Raw genomic sequence first — 26,976 nt, forward strand, 5'->3', positions numbered from 1 at the left:
AATTTGTAAGTGACCCACTAGAATATTATATTTTACACAGACAAAAGGAGCATCATGAATGATGTATCCTATCCACCAAGGTGTAAGGTAGCAGTATTGGGAAAGCACACACTGCTCTAAACAGAATTTATTTATGTGAGACCTCCCCAAGGAAAGTAACATTGAGAATGTAATGTTCGGTGTAACCCTGCAGTATGCTGCTGCTGTGCTATATATCCCATTCCCAGGCTTCAGGAAACAGAGGAGAGCTGGCTGGGTGTGGTCTCGGCTGCAGCAGTCTGTGTTACCCTGCTCAGACCCCGAGCCAATCGTGCAGCAGCGGAGGCGGGGATGGATGTGGAGGCTGTGCCCTGAGCAGACAGGGATTGGGATCAGGAGGCCCCTTTCATTGCCTCTCATAGGTCTCATGCTGGCAGGGATTTACTGGAGTAGCTGTGCACGTCGAGCGACCTGCCGTCCAATCCCCCCCATTCCAGCGCTACATAAGGTAACAGAGCTGTATAGCCGCTTGTGTGTCGCGTCCTCCCCGCCTGTGTGTAGCCGCCGACATGAAGCAGGGGAGCACTAGCAGCAATCAATAAAAAAAGTTTCCCTGCGCCCAGAGCTTAGCTGTGATTTGGATCCGTTAGCTCACCAGCATGGCACTGTAATGCTGGGCACCCATCAGATGGGCATCATTCAGCAGGGCTGCACTCTATGGAGAGTGGTGATTTGGGCAGTGTCAGTGATTACTCTATCCCCTCTCATTCTTCCCTCCGTCTGTAATGCTTTGTGGTCTGCCTCACTGACACCCCCTGCCCACTCACCCGGGACTGGCGGAAACTTCTGTTCTCTGTGAATCTGCTGTAAGACGTATCCCCCCTGCCACAGTGTGCACTCAGCAGCTGCGTCTTGTGAGCGCAGAGGGGAGAAGGGCTGCAGAATGATGATGTGTGTGAGGTTCATGTATGATGGGGGAGAAGTTATGTGACTGTCTGCTGGGAAGCTCCCACCATCATACCCTAGCATTCCAGGGAGGCTCTCCCCGCTCTCTCCCTGCGTCTGTCTGCAGTGCGCTGACTCTCTTCCATCTGGCCGGGGATGACTTACTGTGAGCTCCCTGCCAACTCTGGCTCTGCTGTGCACACACAGACCCCGGCCTGGGGCTACTGCAGCTGCAGCCTCATACCTCTTCCTATTTGCTTTTATGTGTTTTTTTTTGTTTGTTACTATAGTGCACTAGCTGTAGATCAGTGTCAGTGTCCCGCAGTGAGCGTGTGTCTTTAGCAGTGACTGATTTCCTGATGCCCATCATTCTGAGCATCGCCTGGCTGTTGCATGCATCTGTTTAGTTGTCATTGGCTCTCATTATTTGTAATCAGTGGGTGGTTTCTCAGTGTCACATTGTACCATCCATAAGGTTGTAGGTAGGTGTGTTCTGTGCCTATAGCAGCCAGGAGTCCTATACGTTGGCTGTAACAGTGACTGGTATGGCATTTCCCCTGTCCATAGTTCCAATTAACCTGTGGGAAAACAAACAGGAGAGCTTTCCCGTTGAGCAGCAGCCATGTCATCCTGGAGGCAGGCAGACAGAGGGAAGAGGCTTGCCATGAAGGAAGGTTCTGTGCGGCACGTACTGTCTGGCACAGAGTTCTGCCAGATGTCACTCAGGTGAAGACAAAACTCCTCCTACAACAAAACCCCAAAGAATCCGAAGCCTGCAGCTATCTGGAAAGACAGTGCAAATGTCTGGATCCAGGGGGCACATTGGAGAAATTGAGGCACACCACTGCTCTTTCACTCTGTCACTGCTATTATTTGCACAATAATCTATCTCACTCTATTAACCAGATGATTTTCTATTGACTGACCAAGAAAAGTTAGCTGCTTTTAATATTTTGTTGTAGCATTATTCTTTTATTCTTGTTATATGTTTTGGGGCTATTCATACCGAAGATCACGAGTTAATGTAACTAGCTGCAATAAAATGAATAACCACTGTTTATCCCTCTTTATCCTGTGGCCCATTGTTGCTTGTAGGGTTTCTCCTGAAAATCAGGATCATGCCAATACAATTTTGTTGCTAGGCTTCGATTTACCAATGAATGAAAGTTAGCCAGCAATATTGTTCTCAGTCTCAGACAACTATTTACTCTCCCAGCTGTGGTGGGACTGCAGGCGGGGCATGTTTGTACTTGTAGTACCACAATTGCTGGGAAACCCTAGAGATCCTCTCTCACATTCCTAAGTCTGTAGTTACTATTTTTCCAAGAAAACATTTAAACATACATTGCCCTTACTAATGTCCTATACTATAGTCTTCACCTGAACATATTGGGATTACATACTTGCTTCATATTCACTTCCCCAACCCCACCATTTCTCCCCTTATGTACTTTTCCCTAATGTATGTGTGTATATGTATTTGTATGTTGCCTTTGTTTGTCAAGTCTAACTGGTCAGGTTTATACTAACTGTTATTGATTTGTACATTTCTTTTGTTGTTTAAAATTGGATAGATGTTGCTGGCTTGGGTATATTTGTTACCTTTATATAATACTAGTAAATGTTCTGAGATGCTCTCAGGTCTTTCACATTGTACACCACATGTATGACAATACTCTGGACTGATTCTCCCTCTTTTGACCTTTATTATTATGTAAAAATTTCAATAAAACAGATTTGAAACATCATCCTTACTAGTTATATGTAGTGGATAATATAATTTAATTTAAATGTAGAAGATTTGAAAATAATCTGGTGTAATGTACTTTAATGCGGATTAGTTATTACATAAATTAAATACATGTGTACATTTAAAACTGAATTGGTAGATAACCTGGGCTTCCCTACAACATACATATTAGTGTGATTTAAATTTCTAATCTGTAAATATCTGCAGAACCCTAAGTTACCTATATTTTTAGCTGTCTTTAGTGCAGTGTGGGATTTAGCCCTAGATACAGCAGTTCAGTGAAGGGAGAAAAAAAAAGTATTAAGAATGGGACATAGCAGAGGATAGGTACACAACTGTAATACACCACCTGCAGGGTGGAATGTGCCCTGGATGGAGTATTTGTATACCACCTTTGATGTAGCTTACAAACAGTTCCTCTGTTATTTTACATTACACAGTTACTATTTAATGGATCAGACAGCATATAGGTGTTTTTGCATTTCCGATTTGATGGGGTTTAAGTAATTTCTATACACTTCAAAATACCATGTTTGTGTGTGATTTGTCTTTGTGAATTTTATTTTATGTTTATACTTAACAAGGCATTTTGAAAATGTTAAACATTTGCACTAGTTCAGGTCCTAATTTGTTTTTCTGTTATTATGTGTTGTATAATTTGTGTAGATTTTATTCACCATTAGGATAAATTAAAGTTGTGCATCTTGGCATTCTGGTATTTTCTGTACCTCTTCCCTTTTGGTCTGTAACTCATAACGTAGCACTATACAGTAATATGTTGGCTTTTTAGAATTTACCAACTTTTAGTAGTATCTGGTTTGGTTGTGACACAGCAGTGATTATATATTTGTCATTGTTTGCAGTAAAAAAAAAAAGGATTTTTGTTTGTTTTTTATTTGAGAAATCTGTAGCATATACAGTTTTATATTTATGTATATTCATGTTATTGGTCAATACATACAAATTAGAAAAGCTTTTGTAAGACTCTTTGATGGGTTGCTAATTAATACGGTGATCTTGTCATTAACGGGACATTCCCCTCATACTTGATTGTCTAGGCTTTTTGCTGAACCATGATTGCTCTAGGAGGCAAATACCTCTTTTTTGTGGGAAAGGTACTATCAGAAAATTGACAATTGGACTGAGTATGGTTTTTTGTTAAGTACTCATTCAAAGAAATCAGTTCTCAGTTGCGACAACAGTTAATCGTGCATTGTATTTATTACGTTTGTGCTTTTCTTAACAATAACAGCGTGCGGGTTATATTCTCTCTGATTGTACTGGATGTGTATGACAATGTTCTAAAGTACAAGAGGGATTTAACCAATGAAAAGTAAGTACAACAGACATCTATATCTCCATTGGTTGAGCACAGTTTGCGTAACTTCTGTCATTTCCCAATGACAGAGTCTGTGAATGCAGCTTCTACCCCTTCAGTTTTGCAGTCTGTCGCAGTGATTTTGGATATGACTGCTTTTTATTTGCTGGCATAATATACATTATTTGAATTACACAAATATAATTAATTGATTGGGGTTCTCTATCAATTTTAGCTGAAGTTGGTTTGGTTCAAAACCGTTATCTTGCTAGCTGTATGTCATTTTTAGATGCTGAGTAAACATCACTAGGATGTATACTACACTATATGCTTTACCCAGTGTTAATAGCAAAAATCAAGCTCTTACATCGTTTGATCACGCTTAATTGCAGTATTTCACGCAATGTCTCATGTATATATATTTTTCTTATACATTTATTGATGTGTGGTCTTTAGTGTTTACAACATCATTTATTATTATTACCAGTTATTTATATAGCGTGCACAAATTCCGAAATGCTTTACAGATAATCAGCTATTTATGTAAGGTTAACAATGTATGCGTTTATAAATGCCATTTTATAGAAACAAATGTCAAAATAGATCGGTGTTCTCAGACATATGTTGTTCATTTCTTTTAGAGTTTTATATACCTATATGTATTAATAAGTCAGTAATGTTTCACTTATTGCACACATTCGTTCAAGCTGAGAATGTGTAATGACTTTTTATATAGAAGCTTAATATTTACCAACTAATGTAAAAGCAATGCTTGAATTCTTTTCTGGCTCTAATATTTTATTGCATAGCCAAGATCTCTTATGTCATTAATATTCTTTAACATCCATCACTTTGCATTTGTTTTTCTGCATATTCCAGCAGAATGTCCTCGTTTGACTCTATTCTGTGATGAAAACCTCATCTGTATAATATCAAAATGTTAAAGTTCCCACAGAGATAGTGGTACACCCACACATAAACAATAACGGTCCAGTTTGATGCCATTGAAATTCACTGCGTCAGTAAAATGCTGATTGCCCTACTTATAAAATAAATCTGCTGAATAACAAATATAATACATAGGGGCTGACACAGTGTTGGCCACAGTTACGCAGCAAAGCGCAGGTGTAAAAATTAGTTTGCTAGAAAAGAAGCAATTGTGTGCGTGTATAAAGTTACAACTATGGCAAGATGCGTGCGCAAGAGTCTGCATCAGGAGCATATGTACCCGGTTTATGCCAAGTGTAAAGTATATTGGTCAGGGAACTTAAAGGTATGTTTTGCTTATATCACATGCAAGTTCCTAAAGTATACTAAAGAAAATACATTATTAAGAAATATTTATTTGAATTATTAATGTTATGTTATCTATTTATTATCAACATATTGTGACATCCTGCACAGAGTAACCACAAGACCCTGACAAATGAACAATAGAAAATAAAACCATAAAAACAGACTAAACAGGTGCTGAGTCTAATGCAAGTTTTCCTAGTCTTATGCTGGGTACACATTATGTGATATTTCATTCGTTCAGTCTGTGTACAGAAGATGTCTGTGAATGACGTAGTTCAGACATACCATGTTGGCCCTGTAGCACAGCCGATGCTGATATATATTTTGCAGATATATCTGTACATATGGCTGTGTGTATGGGTGACCTGTCCACCGCCCGTATAGTTGCTGCAGGGGTATGCGGTCAGGAAGCCGGCGGTCGTAATGCCAGCTTCCCGACTGTCAAATCCCAGCATGGGACTAATGATAGGCGTCGAAATCCCGACGCCTATCTTTATCCACCTGCCGCCCGGCATACCGAACGAAGGTAAGCCTGGTGTCGGGAGCGGACAGCCATGGGGGGGATGGTTAGGTTTAGGGGTTCCCTGGGGGACTTAGGGTTAGGCACCCCCCCGGGAGGGTTAGGCTAGAGGAAGGGGGGGTTAGGGTTAGGCACCCCCGGGGGGGAGGTTAGGGTCAGGAACCCCCCCTTCCGGGAGGGTTAGGTTTAGGCTGCGAGGAGGGGGGGTTAGGGTTAGGCACCCCTGAGGGGAGGTTAGGGTTAGGCACTGGGGGGGAGGTTAGGGTTAGGCACCCCTAAGGGTTAGGGGGGGGAGAAGGTTATGGATTGTATAGTTACTTACCTTGTCGGGATCTTCACTGTTCTGTCTTCCGGCATAGGTATTACATCCGCAGGGCTCACGTCTGGCGGTATGTCATACTGATTCCGCTGCAGGTACTGCCAACATTGACATCTGAACTGCGTGGGCACATTTAAATACCTGCCCAGTTGTGATTGAACCCCTGACATATTGAGCGGCAGATTAGTAAGTGTGTATTGGTTTACCAAATGGCCTCTCGGTAGGTGGATATGTGGGTCTTCGGACAAGTCGGCCAGGTGTATATCTTGCATAAGTTTTTAACTACTTTTTCATACTCATCATGTATTTACAACAAAAAACTCTGCAAAGTCAAATAGTCAGTATATCAAAAATATCATTAAAACCCCCACAAACACGAAAAAATCATACCTGCGAGAAGGACATACGAGGTTGATGGAGATGGTGCAGACATGATAAAGAGGATATTATTGTCTTCAAATTACATATACTAGCAATATAACATACACTTAAATCGTACACAATAGTAAAGTTACAACAAATAGGGTTGTTGACTAAACCGAACAATGTTTTGGAGCTGATTCACAGATATTGTTTGGCAAAGGCCAAGAAGTATGTGGATGTTTTATAAATGTTGGGGTTGTACTGAATGGGATAGAGCATATTGGATGAAAATGACACATTAACACAAGGGTTAATATTCATTGTCCTTTCAGCTTGGTAGGTATATGCACCTGATTGCTGGTAAATATCATTCAGCTTTATATAATGTCATTGTTTTTTCGTGTTACCCCAAAACACCAGATGACGTAGAGTGTTTCAGCTTAGTCAGCATACATCAATAAGATAATGAACAAATGTGGGCTGATTCTTTCAGTAACTGATTCATTTATTGTCTTATTTTATTTTTTTATATGTATATTTGCTGGTGCATTTCATTCCTTCTTAGTTAAAATGGGTTATTGATTTTGTCATTTGGTAAATTTCTGAAATATACTATAATTAACTTAATTTCTTTGTGACACATGCCCATGTAGTAGACCACCACAGAAGTATATAAGAAGACAGCAATACTTGCAAACCTATAGACATCATTACCATTAGCGGAGATTGATACTGACTTACTAGGTAAAGTCATCTGAATTGACATTAATAATTCCACACATGAAACTCCTGCCCCATTCTGCTGAAGGGTGCAATACTTGAGACACTGGGATATGGCTTTCTTTTGAATCTTTTATAATAAGAATATGGAGCCTTCATGATTTGTGTAATTTAATTAATGTAGTTCACAGAGATCATATTTACTGTCTAACACAGCGTTTTTCAACCACTGTGCCACGGCACACTAGTGTGCTGCGAGCGGTTTTCAAATGTGCCGCAGCGGTCAGCTCAGTGCACTTGTACTGTAGAGTGTTTTATTCCTGTGGAGGCCAATGTAGTGTGTTTTATTCCTATGGAGGCCAATGTAGTGCGTTTTATTCCTGTGGAGGCCAATGTAGTGCGTTTTATTCCTGTGGAGGCCAATGTAGTGCGTTTTATTCCTGTGGAGGCCAATGTAGTGCGTTTTATTCCTGTGGAGGCCAATGTAGTGCGTTTTATTCCTGTGGAGGCCAATGTAGTGCGTTTTATTCCTGTGGAGGCCAATGTAGTGCGTTTTATTCCTGTGGAGGCCAATGTAGTGCGTTTTATTCCTGTGGAGGCCAATGTAGTGCGTTTTATTCCTGTGGAGGCCAATGTAGTGCGTTTTATTCCTGTGGAGGCCAATGTAGTGCGTTTTATTCCTGTGGAGGCCAATGTAGTGCGTTTTATTTCTGTGGAGGCCAATGTAGTGCGTTTTATTCCTGTGGAGGCCAATGTAGTGCGTTTTATTCCTGTGGAGGCCAATGTAGTGCGTTTTCTTTATGTGGAGGCCAATGTAGTGCGTTTTATTCCTGTGGAGGCCAATGTAGTGCGTTTTATTCCTGTGGAGGCCAATGTAGTGCGTTTTCTTTATGTGGAGGCCAATGTAGTGTGTTTTCTTTATGTGGAGGCCAATGTGTATGTTTTTTTTCATTGGTCCACGCACAACACATCGCTGAATGGTTTGCCTTGGCAATTTGAAAATCTTGTGTAGTGTGCCTCGAGTTGATAAGGTTGAAAATCACTGCTCTAACAGATGAGAACTAGACACAGATTGACTTTCTTTATTCTGGACTTACGGTTATTGGCCTACATGTCTATACCATGTATTCTTATTATGATACATTTCATTAACCTATATTTACCTCACAAAAGGGGGGTAAAACAGGCATTGTTGATCCAGTTACTGAAATTAAGTCTCTTTTTGGATTTTTAGTCCCAATTTGTGATTGATAGCCTCCCATAATTGTCTTTTATTGTCTGGTATATAACAGTATATGTAACAGGTTTATAAAGTCACCTAAGTGAATCAAGTATATTGCTGGTTATTCATAATTGTATGTTTACTATTATATGAAGTAATTTTCACATGAATTTGTTTCTTTGTGTTCAGTGTTTTCTAGATATTAGTATGGCTCTGCATAATATAAATGCTTGAAACAACGTTTTTATATTTATACAAAAGTTGTGTTCAAATTTGACAATTGGATATTTTTAGGGTATTTGTTATACCTTTTTGAAAGTGTCAGACCATAAAACATATATGTATTAATGTTGAGTACATAATGTACCATCAATTTGTCATTGTAATAAAGGGCTACACAATTAAGTGCAAGTTGTTTTGCATCACAAAGCAGCTAATAACACAAACGTACATGTGAATTTGTTTTCTCTCGCTTGTTGCCATGTTTTTCATCTGAAATTACAAACAGGAAGTACGGCATGCACAGTAATAATAATTTCCCCCATAATACCATAATCATTGTTTGGGGTAAGCAGGCAAAATGAAATGTCTGGTACATTCCCTGATTCCCTTTCATATGTTTTGTCACTCATCTAAGCCCAGATCTCTTTGAAATATCTAAATACATGGTCATGGAAAATAGTACTGTATGATTCAGAAACAATTTAATTATTGCAGCTGCATAACATTTTATGAAGACTCATTTAGGAAGTCATAATAACACATTTCAGTATGCCAAAAAGTCGTAAATACAAAAAAAAGTAAATCCTAAAGGAATACAAATGACAAATTTATATTCTCCTGGCTGTAATGAACTTATGAATAATATTTCCGTGGTGATGCTGCTGTAGAATAAATTATATCATTAATAAATATTTCTATAGGCCCATATACTTACCTGCCTAACTACTTTTGGGTCGTTGTGAGGCTGGGATAAGTCCCATAGAAATAGGTGCAAGTGGCGTTCAGCTGTAGCAGCCCCCTTTCCCATAGAGTGCAATATCCTCACCAGTACTCAATTTCCCCTAGAACATAACACTTGCTACCTGCTAGTAATAGCTTACACCAGATCTGACATTGGTGCATTATATATTGGAGACTGAAGTAATGGACAGAGAAGGGTACTTTGCAGACACAGGTAGCAAGAACAGGACCCACCATAGTACTCAGCTGGATTTACATAGCAACAAGTACCAGCTTCTGTACACTGCACTGGTAGAAAAAACAGCACATAGGCCCGGGTCTAGGCTAAGGTCAGGGCTATATCAAACAAGGTAAACAGCCAGGTAATGTTCCATTAGAAGGCAGTCAGAGCGGAAACACAGGCTTTTGTTACACCCAGTGTGGGCAGCAAAAATTGAATAAGAACCTGTGTGGCTAGGTAGGTCTGCTTAAGGCCATAAAGCATATCAAAGTGGGGATGAGCACCCTTGATCATGGCAGGAGACAACAATGTGCCATTATGGTGACATTGGTCTTTTATATGCCCCATATAGAGTATGGAGCAGGGACAGTGTTACCAGTAGGTCGGTGGTTACCAAACTGTGCACCATGGTACCCTGGTGTGCCTCGGGACACTTGCAGGGGTGCCTCAGGTTGGTGGTCCAGCACCAAATCAAATTATTTATGGTCAATGTAATGTAAATTTGTGGACAAACAGAAATGCAAACCTGTCCACAACTGAACCTAAGGATGACAGATAAGCACAATTTACTTCACTTTACTAAATTTTTTTTTCTGAATTTCTCATTAACTAACTTTTTGCTTAGGGGTGCAGTGAAAGCAATGCTGATACTGTAGGTTGCCTAGGTCACCAAAATGTAGGGGGTTCCTAAAACTAGAGACAAGCGGTTCTTAGCGCCAACATTGCGCAAGTTCTGATTTGTTTTATCTCTACCTAAACACCAAGGGAGGGGGGGGTTGTATCAAAGCTTCTAATGCTGGCCATACACCTGCACAATTTCGGGCCGATTGCCCAATTTTCGACGGGTCATAAGATGGATCTTGTGAAAATCGTGTATTTTTTTTTAGCAAGATACGATCCAATGTGCACTCCCGCAGCTTCTATAATCGGATCTTATGATCAGATGTGCAGCACATCTTGTCCATCGTATCGTGTGCAGATCGTGTCGTTTATTTTGTTCATGCGATCCATCGTGCAGAAATTGAAGTCATTACAATGACTGTTTCCCTTATGAGCCTGTGAGACACAGGATCGATCATATGACAGATCCTGTGCTAAGAAAACCTACAAACATGCTGCCGAGACTGCCAGGGAGTCGGAGGGAAATCGTATGATGAATCGGATCTTATGCTGGTCGTGTAGGTATATGGCCAGCTTAAGGAGGACAGTAGAGAGGTTTTCCATAGCAACCAATCAACTTCTAGTTCTCATCAACTTCATTCTATAAAATGATATGTAGAAGCTGATTGGTTGCTATGGGCAACTTCACCTGTCCTCTTTAGAAGGTTTGATACATCTCTCCCTGAATGAGTGACATAATGTCACAAGTTCATTATCATCAAGAATTCCCCCAATGAGTGCTGGCCACTGCCATGGAGGTGCCCGAAACTCATGCCTCTGGTTGATATGGAGAGCTATCGGACTATACAGATGATGTGGCGCCTACATGCCACAATATCTGCATATTGGCTACCTGGTGGCATGTGGGCCTAATGGCTATATACTGGCAGGTAACGTTATATGGGCCATATTCATTCCATATAGATATTTTCTATAGATGGTGGCAGGTTAGACTATGTGGAGCATAGTATATCCAGTATATTGGCTTCATGTTTTTACAATTCCGCACATGCTAAATTTTCACAAATGTGCAGCATAAGTATCATAAATTGTATTTCTACAACGGATGTCCAGTTTACATATGTGTCTCATGAAGTATTAGCAAGTTTAATTTGTGATTTGCACTACATATATTTTTATTTTTTATTCTATTTTTAGAGCACTGATAGGGATAAAAAAAAAAATGTTAAAATCTTATGTTGCCATGGATGAACTCTTGAAAAAAAGTTCCTTCCTCTTGTGAGTGTGACTAATATAGCCCAAAGTGAATTGCCCATTTTACAGTGCCTTGTCATTGTGATACAAGCAAGTAGTAAATATAAACATTGACTTATGGTGCGTACACACTGGGCGATAAAGTGGACGACTGAACGATAATGATATCGTTATCGTTCAGTCGTCCACTTTATCGTCCATTTTTAACCCCAAAAAGATGAACGATGACGACGACGCGCGTTCCCGCGGGTCGTTCGTCATCATCGTTCATCGGGCTGACATGCAGGCCAACCTGACGATCTCGTCAGGTTGCTGCATGTCAGGGAATGGGGGACAGAGCCCGGCGCTGAACGATATCGTTAATGATATCGTTCAGCGGCTGTGCTCTTTGTCATGAACGACATTGAGCACAGCCTGCCGGGGACAACACTACACGATATCGCTCAGGGAGCATATCGTGTAGTGTGTACCCACCATTACTCTAATATCTAGTAAAGTTTAAATAAAGATAGCATGTATTGAAAAGAACGTGCCCCTTCTCAAAATGACATTCTAGTGATTCAAGATCAATTTTTTGGGATTATTAGACTGGGAATGAAAGAAGTGTGGTGCTAAGCTCTCTGTGTGTATAGAACTGTCTACCATTGTGTACTGATAACATGTTGTAAACTTAATAACTTCCCAAACGAGTTACAGCAGAATCCAAGTCAGTTGAATGTCTTTATATGGTAGGCAGGAAATGGCTTGGTATGTTCAAACTATGTGACCCAGCTGATGAGGGCCAGGTCAGTTCAACCAACAAGCTGTGTTCTCTTTCACAGCAGTAAATTCAAGCAGGCCTTGTAAAATGGTGTTACCTTGTAGTGGGCAACTTTGTCATTATGTGTTTATAGTCCTCTTAATTACATCCTTCTACTTACGTGTCTGCTGTTTACTAGATTTGTCACCATTGTATGGAAGGCAGTTTACATCAATAATGTACAGTTTACGTCAATGATGTACAGAGCAGCGCCGTATGATTTTGTCCTAGGGCTGGAGCGGTGTCAAGGCCATATCATTATCGTTAATCTTGTTACAATGTAGGCACCTTTGCTCCAGTCTGACTCGTCTGATCCCTACCTTTGGCGCACTTATACTCAGAGGCTGTCCCAAGGCAAATACGTCTTAATACATACAACATTATAGGGGAGGTGTATCAAACTTTTGATGGAGAAAAAAGTGGGCAGGTTGCCCCTAGCAACCAATCGGCTTCTAACTGTCATTTATCTAGCACTGCCTTTAAAATGACAGTTAGAAGCTGACTGGATGCAACTTCTCCACCTTATCACTCTCCAAAGCTAGATACATCTCATCTGGTAGATATTGTGTAAAGAAAGTCCTATTCATATTCTTATTGATGTTATTTATATTCTTGCTGATGTGTCAGGTAAAGTACAGCATGATCATTTGCCTATAATGTATACATAGTTACTGTCTATAATTATTACATGACATTTCTGTTGCAGTTTGTATTGTGCACATCTGCTTATATAGTAATGTTATTTATATTGATATTATAGATATATAGAGATATATTTCTTAGTTATTACCAGTTATTTATATAGCGTACACAAATTCTGCAGAGCTTCACAGAGGGTATTTACCCATTCACATCTGTCCATGCCCCAGAGGAGCTTACAATCTATGGGGTCTATGTACTTAGACTTGGAGAGAGATAAAGTGGATAAAGATAAAGTACCAACTAGTCAGCTCCTAACTGTCAGTTTACAGGCTGATTGGTTGGTACTCTATCCCTGTCCACTTTATCTCTCTCCAAGGCTTAGTACATAGGCCCTCATTCAGAGCCGCTCGTTAGCGGCAGTACGCTCGTTCCGAGCGATGTTTGCACATCTGCGCATGCGTACGGATCGTTATACGCATGCACGAACCAGTCAGTGCGGCCGAAAATCGTTTGTACGCTATATAGCGAGTGCCTGCTATTTTGAGTGACAGAATGAGGCGTATGTGGGTGGTAACAGGGGAAGGTGCTTGAAAATGGGGAGTGGAGATCCGAACGCAGGCGTGCTTAAAGGTCAAAACGGGCGTTTTATGGGTGTGTATATTTAAAACAGCAGCGTCAATGACCACGTCACTGGGTTATTTTAGAGCCAGAACTGCTCGCAAATTTGTGGTAGCAAACACCAACCACAAGAATAGCGAGCAGTTCATACGCTGGTCGATGTACTCGATTAATCTAATAAATAGCGGACATGACGTATGCTGCGAGCGGCCAGGGGGCGTTTTTAACAAATAAACGAGCGTATGTTTTGCTCGTTCGTTCAGACTTAGAGGTGTGAACAGACTGCAATGTGCGTACGGATCATTTGAATAGCCACCCCTTGTTTTTAAACGAACGACCGCAAATAGCGAACGGCTCTGAATGAGGGCCATAGACCCCTATGTTCCCTACCACATGTACACAGACACTAGAGTTTTGTTTTTTTTTATCGGGAGCCGATCCTATTAATGCTTACAATTGTAAAGCGCAACGGAATATGCTGCGCTATATAAGAAACTGTTAATAAATAAATAATATCCGTATATTCTTGGAGTGTGGTGCACAGATGGACGCAGTGTCAATTTCAGTCGCAAGTGGACACTGTTTTAGTTTGCGTATTGTATCCAAGTCGCACTGCGCACGTGTCCCATTTACTTAGCTCCGGGGGACGTAGAGAGAGACAAATTTAGAGGGTGTTCCTAGGTGGTAATGGGGGTGGCTGACTACGGCCTGAGATTTTTCGCAGTTGCAATGGCACCGGCGGCATGTTTCAAAGGACATTCTGAGCAACCATAGAACTGCTCTAATGTCCGATGGTGCAGCCGATGTGCATCTGATGGTATGATTTACTACGCAAAGCAGCAGATTTGCGAAGCAGCTGGTGGGCGTCTCTGTAGGGGGTATATTTACTAAAGTACTTTTTTTTTTTTTCTTTTTTTTTTAGAAGTTGCCCAAAGCGACCAATCAGTTTCTACTTAACATTTATCTAGCACCTTCTAGAAGATAATGGCTAGACTCTGTTTGGTTGCTATGGGCAACATCACCACTTCTAAAAACCAGCACTTCAGTAAATATACCCCCTAGGAATCCTATTGGCTGAGGTATTAGCATATAAATATTCTGCTACCTGTTTGTGTACTATTTATTAGCACCTGCATTTTATACTGTGCTGTACATTATGTTCTAAATAAACTAGATACACCTCCCTGTCCCCACCCAGGAATGCCCACTACATTTTCGATACACTTCTCCGTGCGTTCGTCTGAATCCGCAGCTGCGACTCTGTACAGAGGCCCTGATTCAGAGCCGGACGCTCTGACAGAGCGCTCGCTCTGAATCAGGGCCATACCTGCTCCTTTTTGGAGCGGCCTCCCGGCCGCTCGCATAGCTGTGGGTCACCACCCACAGCTATGCGAGCGGCCAAAATGATGGTTGCGATGATCAAGCCATCGCGACCATCGGGCTTGCGACGAGACCCTCGCGGTAGGGTCTCGCTTCCGCAAGCACTGGAGTGCTTTTTGCTCTCCAAAATCAGAGCCTATCAGAGCCAAAAGCACTCCCACTGACATCACTAGTGATGTCAGTGGGGCCGGCCCCAGACGGTAGGCGTTCCCTTGGGAACGCCTACGTCTGGGCAGCCATGCCCCTGACACGCCCACCAAAGGGGGCGTGCTGTCAATCACCATCGACAGCACGCCCCCTTTGGTGCGAGACCCATAATGACGGCTTGGTCGTCGTTATTCGGGTCTCGCGCATGCGCACAATGGAGCCGCCTCCGTCGTGCGCATGCGCACTTGGGCAACATCGACCCGCTTGCGAGCGCTCAGCGCTCGTGAGCTGGTCTGAATTAGGCCCAGAATCTCATGTACAGTAGCAAAAAATCGCTCCACTACAACCCACCAGTGAATCAGTGAAGTCATCTTGCCACATCTCTGAACAGGATATTCTTGACGATATCGTCAGATTGGCCTACATGTACCTAGCGCGCATTGTTGGTCGTTCACTGCATATACACTGAACGATATATGGTTAAACTATATCGTTATCATCCATATCGTTCATAAAAATCGTCTAGTATCTTGCGAGTGCCGAGACCCAACCTTAGGGTCTCGTCTCAAGCCCCGATGGTCACGATGGTCTTGACCATCGCGACCATCACCCTGGTCGTTCGCTAGAGCTGTGGTAACCCACAGCTTAGCGATCGACCAAAGGTCGGCACTACAAGATGCAAGCGACCGCCCTCATTCAGAGCGACCGCTTGCATCTAACGACTGTCTCTGAATGAGGTCCAATATGTGTATATATTGCAAAGCTGCAACATATACCACCCTAAATGTGGGAGGCTTTAACTGTGCCAGCCCCAGAAGACAATGAAAGCAAAGTAAATGTTTACTTATCTTCAAACACATAAATTTCACTTATTTCACAAAAGACCCAATTAATACCCATAGAACATGAAAGCCTGAATATTGGAGGCATGATCCACATAGCATATGCTTCCATTACTTTTAAAGTCATAGGTGTTTGTATTGTAGTTAGGAATGACATCTGACAACTAGAGGAACAGTCCTGGATTATAGTTCCTAATGGAAGACTTGTGTTGTTACAGATTCTTTGATTGTTTAGGAGAAACAATTATTTTTCATGTCTTGGTCCATTATATCCAGTGGCCCAGAGTAATTTAATTTATGGGTGAAGAATTTAATATTGTTACTTCGAATATACTTGACAGATCATCTTAGCAACCTTTTCATTATAAAAACTTTTTTTCAGGGTGCCAAATATAATAAAACTATTTTACTTTATAGATTTATGGCACAATATATGGCCAGAAGGGTTTTATGTGTCTGTGGAATGCACATGACACAATACCCAGGATAGACTTCATTCTAACCTCTTTTTTTCCCTCTCTCCTGGATTTGTACAACACACAGAGCCCATACAAATCTAGCGCCATGCATTAATTTAGTTTCAGATACACATGCCACCTCACATTATAGGGGAGATGTACTAAGCTCCGGAAAGGTATAAATTGGAAAGTGATAAAGTACCAGCCACTCAGCTCCTAACTGTCATGTTACAGGCTATGTTTGAACAGTGACAGGAGCTGATTGGTTGGTACTTTGGGGTAGATGTATTATAGCGGCACAGATCTCTTTCTGCTTCGTCTCTTTACCGAGGCGAAGCGATACACTAACGATGAGCCAGAGTGTGGGGAGTGAAAACTCCCCCCTCCGGCAATCCCCGGCTGAGTTCACAGCGAATCAGCCTAGCGCTGATGCGCTGTGTCTCACTCCCGGGCCCGTTCCACTGGGCATACGCGGGATTTTGTAAGCATCGCAAGATCCCGCGTGCAGCCCAGGAAGCCGGGAGTCCATCTGCCCATGCGCAGAGTGATGCAGTGGCCTCGAGGCATACTGGGAGGGATCCGATCGGATCCCTCATACCAGCGCGATGCGGTAGAAGCCCATAGGCTTCTATAGGGTAAAGCCAGCAAAAGCTGGCATTATCCTCCGCATTGGAGCCCTGGCACTCAATAGTGCATATGGAAATGCGGTAAAACCCCGGAAACAGGGTTTTTATTTCATGTTCCATTCAGTGCATCCCGCCTCTGGGCTGCTAACTTGTAGATAACAGCGCCAATAACGGGTGCAAAGCGCCCCTCTCAATTACCACCCAACCCCTCAGTAATACATGGAGCAGAAGAGGTTTCAGGGCACATAAAGTATGCTTATACCACTTCTTCCCCATATTGACACTTAATACATCTACCTTATTGGGTGTTTAGTCGTGAGAACGGGCATTCTCCGACTAAACTGGCCGGCGCGATGCTGTTTCCGCCACGTTAAGGGCAGAAAACAGCATTGCGTATGGACTTTTGTTGGATTTCCTCAACAGTTCGCTGAATTGAATAGCTCCTGGAGCTCCCTCCCAGCATTATTTAATTTGCGTTCAATTGAATCGAGCCCATTATCACTCTCCAATTTATCACTTTCCAGAGCTTAGTACATCTGCCCCTTTACGAGCTCAGGTCTTTTTCAGAGGATGCTAAAAGTTTACAGAACTGTCCTGCTGAGGATAAACAACCTATAGATAACCCTGTCTGGAGTTCTGGTAAAGTGGTAAATAGTGGAAAAATGAATCCTAACCTGGTAAACTCCCATGTTAGCTGTATATATTATATAACACACTGCTAGCCAAGCTAAGGCAGTCACTCATCCAATGTAAGTCATACCGATAATTATGACATGAAGCATCAAATTGAGCAGACACAAATGTCTCACTTGCAATACTGATTCTATAGTTTTTAAATCTGATTTTGTCTTATTTGTGAAGTGTGAAATGCCAATATTCTCATCCTCAAAAACAAATCAGTTAAACTGCTACATAAATGCTCTGATATTAGGTTACATAATTTTATGGTACTGTATACAAAATGGTTCCCCTGATAATAACTGTTTGTTCTGAATAGAGGAGATTCTAAGGGGGGAATTCTAGTAAGCACAATGGCCACGATGTGTCTCGGGAATGGTCAGTGAAAGCACTTTATGTCCGTTAACCTCACCAATTTTCTCTTGCACCGCATAAAGCTAAGCCGGCGCAGGAAAATTGGCGTAGTTTGTCTGCCATGATAGACGGTAATGTGCATAGCTAAGCACTGCGGTGATGTCTGGTGACCTATCGCTCTGAAATGAATCCCCCCTACATGTTCTGAAATGATTTAGGTATCTTGTATCCCCTGGACCAGATGGATATTGGGTAGAATCCTTCAAAATGTTATATAGGACATCTGTGACAATGGGCCTGATCAGAGATGTATGCTATGCCCATGTTGTCACAGTTGACCGATAATCGGCAATCTGCGCATCCGTCTAAGTCGCACTGCGCATGCATCAAAGTACATTACCGTAGTGGATCGTAGTGACTTTTTACTCCCAGTGTGATTGACAGGCAGCGTTTGGGAGAGGTAACGAGGAGTGGCGGCAAATAACCCATGCGTGTCGCAACCGTTTTAAGGGAGTGACATTGCCTGTGTCTGTGATCCCGTACGCAGAGAAAGTGGCTCCAAACGTCTTAGTACATGTGTCCATTTTGCACGACCATAAGTTTACTCAGAACTGCGATAATAAAATTATCTGCGACCGATGTTGCGTCTTTTTTTTATTTTTCACAGAATGCTAAATTGAAACTAATGTTATTAACTATTTGCCTGACTATAATATGTTTCAATTGGTCTATGTACATTCAGTGTAACAACCTGGGGCATACCTGAAGTTGATTGGACTTTGCACATTTTGCAGCATTGTAGGTATAGTTGTTCTATTCTCTAGTCTGAATCCTCCCTGAGATAAGATGTGCTCCCTCTTAGCTCTTTATTAGCAACGTGGCAGTTACGGATCTGTCATTTACTTTGAGGAAAGAAATGCAAAATGTTGGCTCCCTGCCATGACTAGCTCCAGATGGTCAGAGAATATTTCATTCTATACTAAAAAGTTTTGAAATAATAAAACATTACTTTGTGTTTTATGTATATTATTAATTTCACTTTTTTAACCAGATCTGCAGCAGGGCCGGCTTAACAATAGGGCGGGTGGAGCTGCAGCTTCAGGTTCCTCATGAAAATAGGCCTCAACCCTCTGTCCTCTTAGGGGTCGTATCCAACATGTTTAACTTGCCTCCAGCGGCTGTCCCCTCCTCCTCATTACTATGGGCTGATCCGATCCTCCCCTTCATGCTCTTCACCTACCGCCGAATCTTGTGGTCTGGCTCCGCCCATCAGTGGTAGTTACAGACAGCCTATTGCCCGTTTTTGTTTTTTACTACTTTCTTTTTTTATTAGTAACCTGGCTGTGTAGAAAAAGGAGGGGGGAGGGGGGGTGATGGCATGGCATAGGGATGCGCTGTAATAGCCATCCACACTTACTGGGGATCAACCTCTGCTGATGCACCCTTGTTTGAGAGATTGGCACACCCTGCCTTTCAATACACAGACACCTGTGAACCTCCCGAGACGGAGCTCAATAATATAAATCAGAGCTGGTAAGCAGAAGGTAATCTGCTCAGTGCATGCACTTTTCTGGAAGGGACAGACACTGGACTCTTTTAAAAACTTTTCACTTGATTTACCTTAATCAGAATATAAGACAAGACCTGGAGACCTACTTATAACTATTCCATCCCTTATGCACTCTGCCTGTAACCTCCGGCACATTAATCGTTAATCGTAAATCATTATCATTATTAATATTTCCCACAATTACTATATTATTACAATGGGCTGAGCTATACAGTCAGCAGAAACACTGGTCACATTATAATAATTGTTTCGGTTTACAAGTTTAGAAATTCCCTGTTATTGTAGGTATTTACCCCGGGAATCCTATTCTAACTGATGGGGATCGATGGAAGGCCGCCGATGGTAAGCATCTGTGGCTGATCCCTGATGGTGAGCGCCTACACTGCTATACACATCGGGCACCGTCTGCGCATGTACATAGACAAACCATTGATGGCTTCCCACTGATGGTGAAAACACCATCTATGGCAGATCCGTCAATGTTCAGCCCTACTGCAGTGATGATGATAAAGGGGGCAGTGATTCAGTGCACATTCTGTGGGGCATAAAGCTGAATAGTATATAGTATAGGGACACTGGACTGCTATATATATATATATATATATATATATATATATATATTTTGTATATGTGTTGTATTTATACTTATGTATGTGTGGACATATGCACATATACCCCACATATTCTAAAAAATATATATATATATGTGTAATATATAAGGTCCAATGCGGTCCAGCACTACGAGTCCTCACACTTAAGTTGCATCCGTGCCCTCCATGATTAAGATAACAAAATAAAGATAAGGGGCGGCACTGGAGGTCTTAGTAAGCAAACAATATGGATTTAACAACTATCTTTTGCTCACTAAAACCACCAGTGCCACCCCTTATCTTTAGTTTATGTCTGTATGTGTGTGTATATGTATATATTATATTTATTAGTAAAAATGAATGGCGGCACTCACGTGTCTTGACAAGGATACACTGACAACTGTGTCACTCTCGTTCGACGTTTCAGTCAAGGATACTTTTATCAAGATGTTTCTGATAATTTTTTTTGACTGAAACATTGAACAAGAGTGACACAGTTCTCAGTGTATCACACCCCATGGCGCAGGCCCCACACCCACAGCTCTGGTCACACCTACTGCGGCGGCACAATAGGCCCGTTATATATTTCAGCTTTAAGCTCATGTATACCTTAATCTGACACTGCAAATCTATATTTATACAGTTACTTGTATATCATGATCTTACAGTAGAGTATAGTGTGATAGTGCAAATAAGCAGATGGATCAGGCAGCACTATGTTGTGCATACTCCCCAGATACCCACAAGCCATTATATTTTTCTGTTCCCAAATTATTATATTTTTTACTTAAGAGTAATTACCTGTAAATTAACTTGCTGTTAACTAGTATATGCATATTTCTGTTTTTTTTTCTACAGCTAATAAATCCCTGGGGGATTTGAATGAGACCTAATCAAATTGCTGCTTCCAGTTTATATAACCCCATTTTTTAGGCTTTTTCTGTACCCTTTATATTTTTGAAAATGTAATAAAGAGCCAATATGCAAAAAGGCCTGGGGTCATGCTATTAGCCCCCTGTATCTTATACCCCTTTCAGAATTAAGCATAAAATCCGGGTTTTTGTGCGTGAACGTGCATCAACCCGGGTCTGACGTAAATCTGAAAGGTGCAACCTGGGTTGACAGTCCCGGGTCCGCGGGCTCGCTAGCAGGGTCTTTCCCAGGACTTGCAACCTGGGTCTGAAAGGTGCAACCCGGGTCTTGATGACCCAGGTCTCGCCTAAAACAAACTGATTGGCTGGGGACAGTGGCTCTTGGAGATGAGATCATCTCCAAGTGCCCTCTGATGCTGAAAGGTGTGTAGGGTGACGACCCGGGAATAACCTGGGTAGTCCCCCTTTAGTGTGAAAAGGGTAGCCCGGCTGCCACCCGTTCTCGGTGTCCCGAGTCTGAGCCGGGATTTTATGTCTGAAAGCAGTAAAAGTCACTTGTTGCTGGTCATCCAGCTCCAGCTTTCCTTTAGGTGCATTTATGACAAAATGAGATGGTACAGTTCCCAGCTGACCAATTTCGGTATCAGACAGGCCTAGTTTTAACATCTCTACTGGTTTGGTATTATAGCATGTAATCTTATACAGTGGTACACACCTATCAGTGACCTCTCTTCTATTTACTCATAGATCATGTGCAGGCAAATTCCACCCACCCTCATGCCACAGGATGAACCAGCACAAATGCCTCTCTATGTTCTATGTGGCTGATATTTGTTCCCTAACTTAGCACTGACTTTACTCCTGAACCAATCTGTGTTCCATTAAGTATTTGATGTAAAATGTATTTCTTTAAAAAAATCTATTACAGCTACTTAATTCAGCCTAAATTACCTCAAGTAAAAAACTCAATGCTATCTGCAGGAGCAGACACTTATCTTCTGGATGAAATCGGTCAGGTTGACATCTCTGTGCGCGGCTTTCTCACAGATCTGGGGATGTGCATCAGCTGAATGTTTGGGCTAGCAATGATATACTGTATAGTTGCTGGATGTTAATATACTCATACTAATGTAGTGTTTAATGAAAATATCACCTGGGTCTGCTGGTATAGTGGATACTACAGTAAGTGGTATCCTATATTCCAAAAATGAAATGTGGAACATAGAGAGGGACAGTATGGAAATAGTGCCTCAATAACGTTCACTTTTTTTTTTTTCAACATATCTGGATATCCCCTATTCTTAACCCTTCCACTATTAAAGATCAGCAAATAATATATGACATACAAAATAACTGGTGCTCTCTGTGTCATCTGCGTAAAAGACTTTTTAAGCAAAACTAACTACAGCTTCTGGCACATTGGGTCCAACTTTGTACTGGAAAGCAGATCATCATGTATGTAAGAGGAATTTAGTTTTTTTATGCTAGCCACACATGCTATGATGCTGCATCTAATACCAGCAATTCACAATATCTCACATTGCATAGCTGCGATTCCAAATACTAATCCATCCTATTTTTAACAAAGTATTATAATTTTCCACCTATGGGCGTGATCAAACTAAGCATTAATCCTGCTGCCTGGTTGTAGCTAGTTTAAGGGAGAGATGTGTCAAGCTTTGGAGCGAGATAAAGCGGAGAGATCTAAAGCACCAACCAATCAGCTCCAAACTGTCATTTTTCAAACATGCCTGTATAAGGACAGTTAGGAGCTGATTGGTTAGAACTTTATATCTCTACTTTATCTCTATCCACATTGCCCCTAAAGTACCAACCAATCAGCTCCTAATTTTTCAACCACAGCCTGTAAAATGACAGGTAGAAGCTGATTGGTTGGTACTTTGGGGTTGATGTATCAGGCTATGAAAAGTGTGGAGAAGTGGGCCAGTGGAGTTCCCCATAGCAACCAATCAACTTTAAGATATAATTTATTAAGTATATTCTATAAAATTATAGGTAGATGCTGATTGGTTGCTATGGACAACTTCTCCACTCTTTTCACTGCTTAATAGTTGCATTCGTTTTCATTAATATATTGTTTCACTGTTTAAAAAAAATAAAAAATACTGTTTGTTTAGTATTCCTGAGGGACCTTGGGCCTGATTCAGACCCGTTCGCTAGATGCGGCCGCTCGCTCCCAGCGTATGGAAATTCAGCTAAGTGACGTCAAGGCAAGCGATCGCACGGCAAGGCATAAGCACGCCCACTATGTCTTGGCGAGCGATCACTTTGTGTTTATAGACGCCCACCAGCCTGTCTTTAGCCGCCCACCAGCAAACGTCATCTCCAGGAAGTATATACAACCATCAGTACATCGGGTTCCATCGAATCTGACCGCAGCGCTTGTGGTTCACTGTACCCTGCCGCAAGCACTGCGAGCAGTTCAGTGTAAAATTCAACATGGTGACGTTTACTATGGCGCTGCCTGTTAATTGTGCACGCCTCTGAAACGGCGTTGAAACACTCAGGCACGCCTGCGTTCGCACCTCCACTCCCTCGTTACTACTGGCCTGCCCCTGTTACCACCCACAAACTCCTCTCCTGTCACTCATTCCTCTGAGGTGTCTTTGCTTGGCGAGCGAGCGCCTCCCGATCGCTCTAACTATTTCACGCACTGCGATGCATGCGCAATTGCATAACATCGGCCGCATACAAGCGAGAGGCCGCTTGTGAGAGGGTCTGAATCAGGCCCACTGGGTGATGGGGAAGTATGGGTTTCCTGTATAAGCTGTATGTACTCTGTGGCAGCCAGAGTTCTGCCCCGTACTGCTGTGCTGGTGGATGTCTTCAACTTGGGTATAGAATGATCAGCAAGATAAGTGACAGTGGTTTATATATTATGGATTTATTTATGATATGCCATGTAATTAAGAATTATTGGACACAGCTAGAAATTCTAGTATGCCATCTGCTTTCTGAATGAAAAGTAATTTTCAACTGCTTAATACCAGAATGAACTTGACACACATCCCATCCGCATTTGGATACATGATGTGAGAACAGCTGGTGACTGGCTTTAATGATTTTTCATCATATCCATTTATAGTTTAGCTTGTGATATTATAAAATGTAAATATGGGTTAACTATTCCCATTAGTGGCAGATGGCACATGAAATGCATTTCACTTTTTTTGATGTGAGTGCCTATTCAGTCTGACAATGTGGCCTTCTATGTCATCAACTTTCAATTGAGTGCACTCCTGTGTTATGTTTATGCAGTATGCGGAGGTGTTTCTGGAAGACTGACAGATTACAAAGTCCTGCAAACATCCAGCTTACACGTATTGTATATCATCATAGGTGCTGTTAGCTGTACTAGGAGTAAGCTTGTGCTTTGGTAAGCTGGCACTGAAACGTGTGTGTGTCTCACAACAACTCCAAGTGCTGGTCTCACATGGTGCTGGTCCAACACTGTCCCACTGTACAAGGACTTACCAGGTAATGAGCCCTTGACTGTACCTGTAATTCCCCTTTGATTTTTTGGCACTTGCATTTTTATTCTGGGCTACTGCTAATGCTGTGTACACCCTTGCTGATATTGTGAACGATAACAATATGGTTATCGTTCAACCGGTCACAATATCGGCAAGTGTATATGCAAGATATCGTTAACGATGCGTTCTCCCGCGGATCGTTAACGATATCTTTCATCACCTGGACATGCAGGCAGGTTGTGCATGTTCAGGGATGCTGCCAGTGACGTCACTGAACGATATCGTTAACAACATTGAGCTTGGCTAACACTTAACGATATCGCTCATGGAGCGAATCATTAAGTGTGTATGCGCCTTAAGAGGCACACCTCCCACCTCCATTTTATTGTGAGTCCGAGACTCCCCACCCATCATACTAATATTATATTTACAATAAACAATAGTGCAGTGAGGCTAAACTGTCTTTTGGCTGTAAATTACTAATTGACTCATTGAGTAGTCATTCAGATTTAGCTGTGTTTGCAAATTTCTTTGTTTCACAGCTCTCAATATATCAGTTAACAAAAAACAACCTTTTCTCTTTTTTTAATTCCTATTAATGTTATCCTTAGATTTTTAGATTTCCTGGCTTCTTAGCATGTTATTTGCAAAAAAGAAGATGCCTTTGTTGCTATGTTCAGTTGTAGCCAAGGCCAGATGTTCTGAATACACTTTTTAAGAAAGCCAGACATGACTGCAGCGTTTTACTCCTATGGTGGTGGAGAAACTTGTCCTGCACCGCTGAGCAAATGCAACACAGGCCTCCCTGATGTCAAACTGAGTTAGATACACTAAAATAATTCTCGGAATAGAGGAAAGGGGACCAAAAATGGGGGAAAGCCAGAGTTCAGATAAAGTTTAAGTATTTACAGTCATTAGGAAAAATATGCAGACTTGGTGGGCTAAATAGTGCAAATCCGCTGTTAGCTTTTTTCTTGTTTTCTCTCTCTTAATTAGAAGTATTGTGAGACTTTAAAGTCATCAGCCTGTTTCATTGTGATAAACAACTTTACTGCTAAATTCAAAGGACCCGATGCTGAGTTTGGAGTATGACCCTTAGCGAAGCATGATTTTATACTGCGTGTGCTCTGGAGCCAGCCGTGCGCTTTTCTGACACATTTGCCTTATCTTCTTCTGTGACAGAGACAGCGTAACTGGGTTGTAATGGGGCAAAGCTCAGTGAATGTGTGTCCACGGAAGTGTGGCTTATGTCTGTTTCCAGGGGTTTCATTTGCAACAAGTATCGGTTTGTGCAGATACCCCAGATGATATTGATGAGTATCATACTAAGTGTTCGTATAGTTAGCTGGTTCACTATAAAGTGCCATCAGCTTTGCATATGGGTGAATTATGGACGATTTATGATCAAGTCCAACGGGTCCAAATGAGTGGAAGTTGTGAAGCAATGACCAGTATAGTATGAGTGCTTAGTGTCAGAGGCTCAAGGGATCTGTGGGTAAGGTGGACATCATTAGTCTTTGCCCTTGGTGGTGTTTCTGACATATTTATATATTGAATTGTCACAAAAACTTATCCAGATTCCCATATGGATGGTGCTGCACCAGAGGTATGGAAACAGTAAAAACTTTTAGAAAACATCTGACATTAGATCTAACGTATAGATGCATAGAGTAACTTACTGTCCCCCAATACCATCCATTGTTATTAATTTCTCATCCATCAGTCTCCCCTTCCTATGTTATTTAACTCTACTCACCTCAAATGAAATTTCATTGTCCCCCAATGCTACCCACTCGGGGGGAGAGAAACGCAGGGTTCCCTGCAGACTGAACCTACAGGAGCCTCTAGGTCAGGGGTTCCCAACCACGGTCCTCAAGGAACACTAACAGTCCAGGTTTTATGGACATCCATACTTGAGCACAGGCAACTTAATTAGTACCTCAGTTATTTTGATTAAACCATCTGTGCTTTAGCATGGATATCACCAAACCCAGGACTGCTAGTGTGTCTTGAGGACCAAGGTTGGGAATCACTGCTCTAGGTGCTTCCCCTGCCCATCACACTGCTCTACCCATTTGACTGCCATTGTTCCCTGAAATTCACATAACAAACATTCATGAGCATTAGAAGCTTGTAAACAAGCTTCTAATGCTCATGAATAGACTATAGCAGTGGTTCCCAAACTGTGTGCCGTGGGGTGCCTCAGGAAACTTGCAGGGGTGCCCCAGGTTGGTGGTTCAGCACCAAATCAAATTATTGATGGTCAATGTAATGTAAATATGTGGACAAACAGAAGCACAAACCTGTCTACCACCACATAACTGACCCTATGGATGACAGGTCAGCACAATTTGCTTCACTTTATTAATTTTTTTTCTGAATTTCTCAATAACAAACTTTAGGCCTGGGGGTGCCG

At 41.8% G+C, this 26,976-nt stretch overlaps 1 protein-coding gene across 1 annotated transcript in view; it reads left to right on the forward strand.

Annotated features, from left to right (window-relative positions):
* The first annotated feature begins 348 nt into the window (after positions 1 to 348).
* FNDC3B (fibronectin type III domain containing 3B) overlaps positions 349 to 26,976 on the forward strand; it is a 371,317-nt gene continuing 344,689 nt past the window's right edge. The window contains exon 1 of the mRNA XM_088452330.1: positions 349 to 487. The gene's annotated coding sequence lies outside the window, so the exon portion shown is untranslated. The remainder of the gene's footprint in view (positions 488 to 26,976) is intronic.

Source organism: Taudactylus pleione, unplaced genomic scaffold (genome assembly GCF_031769625.1).
Source record: "Taudactylus pleione unplaced genomic scaffold, aTauple2 ptg000037l, whole genome shotgun sequence".
In the NCBI taxonomy this organism is placed as follows: domain Eukaryota; kingdom Metazoa; phylum Chordata; class Amphibia; order Anura; family Myobatrachidae; genus Taudactylus; species Taudactylus pleione.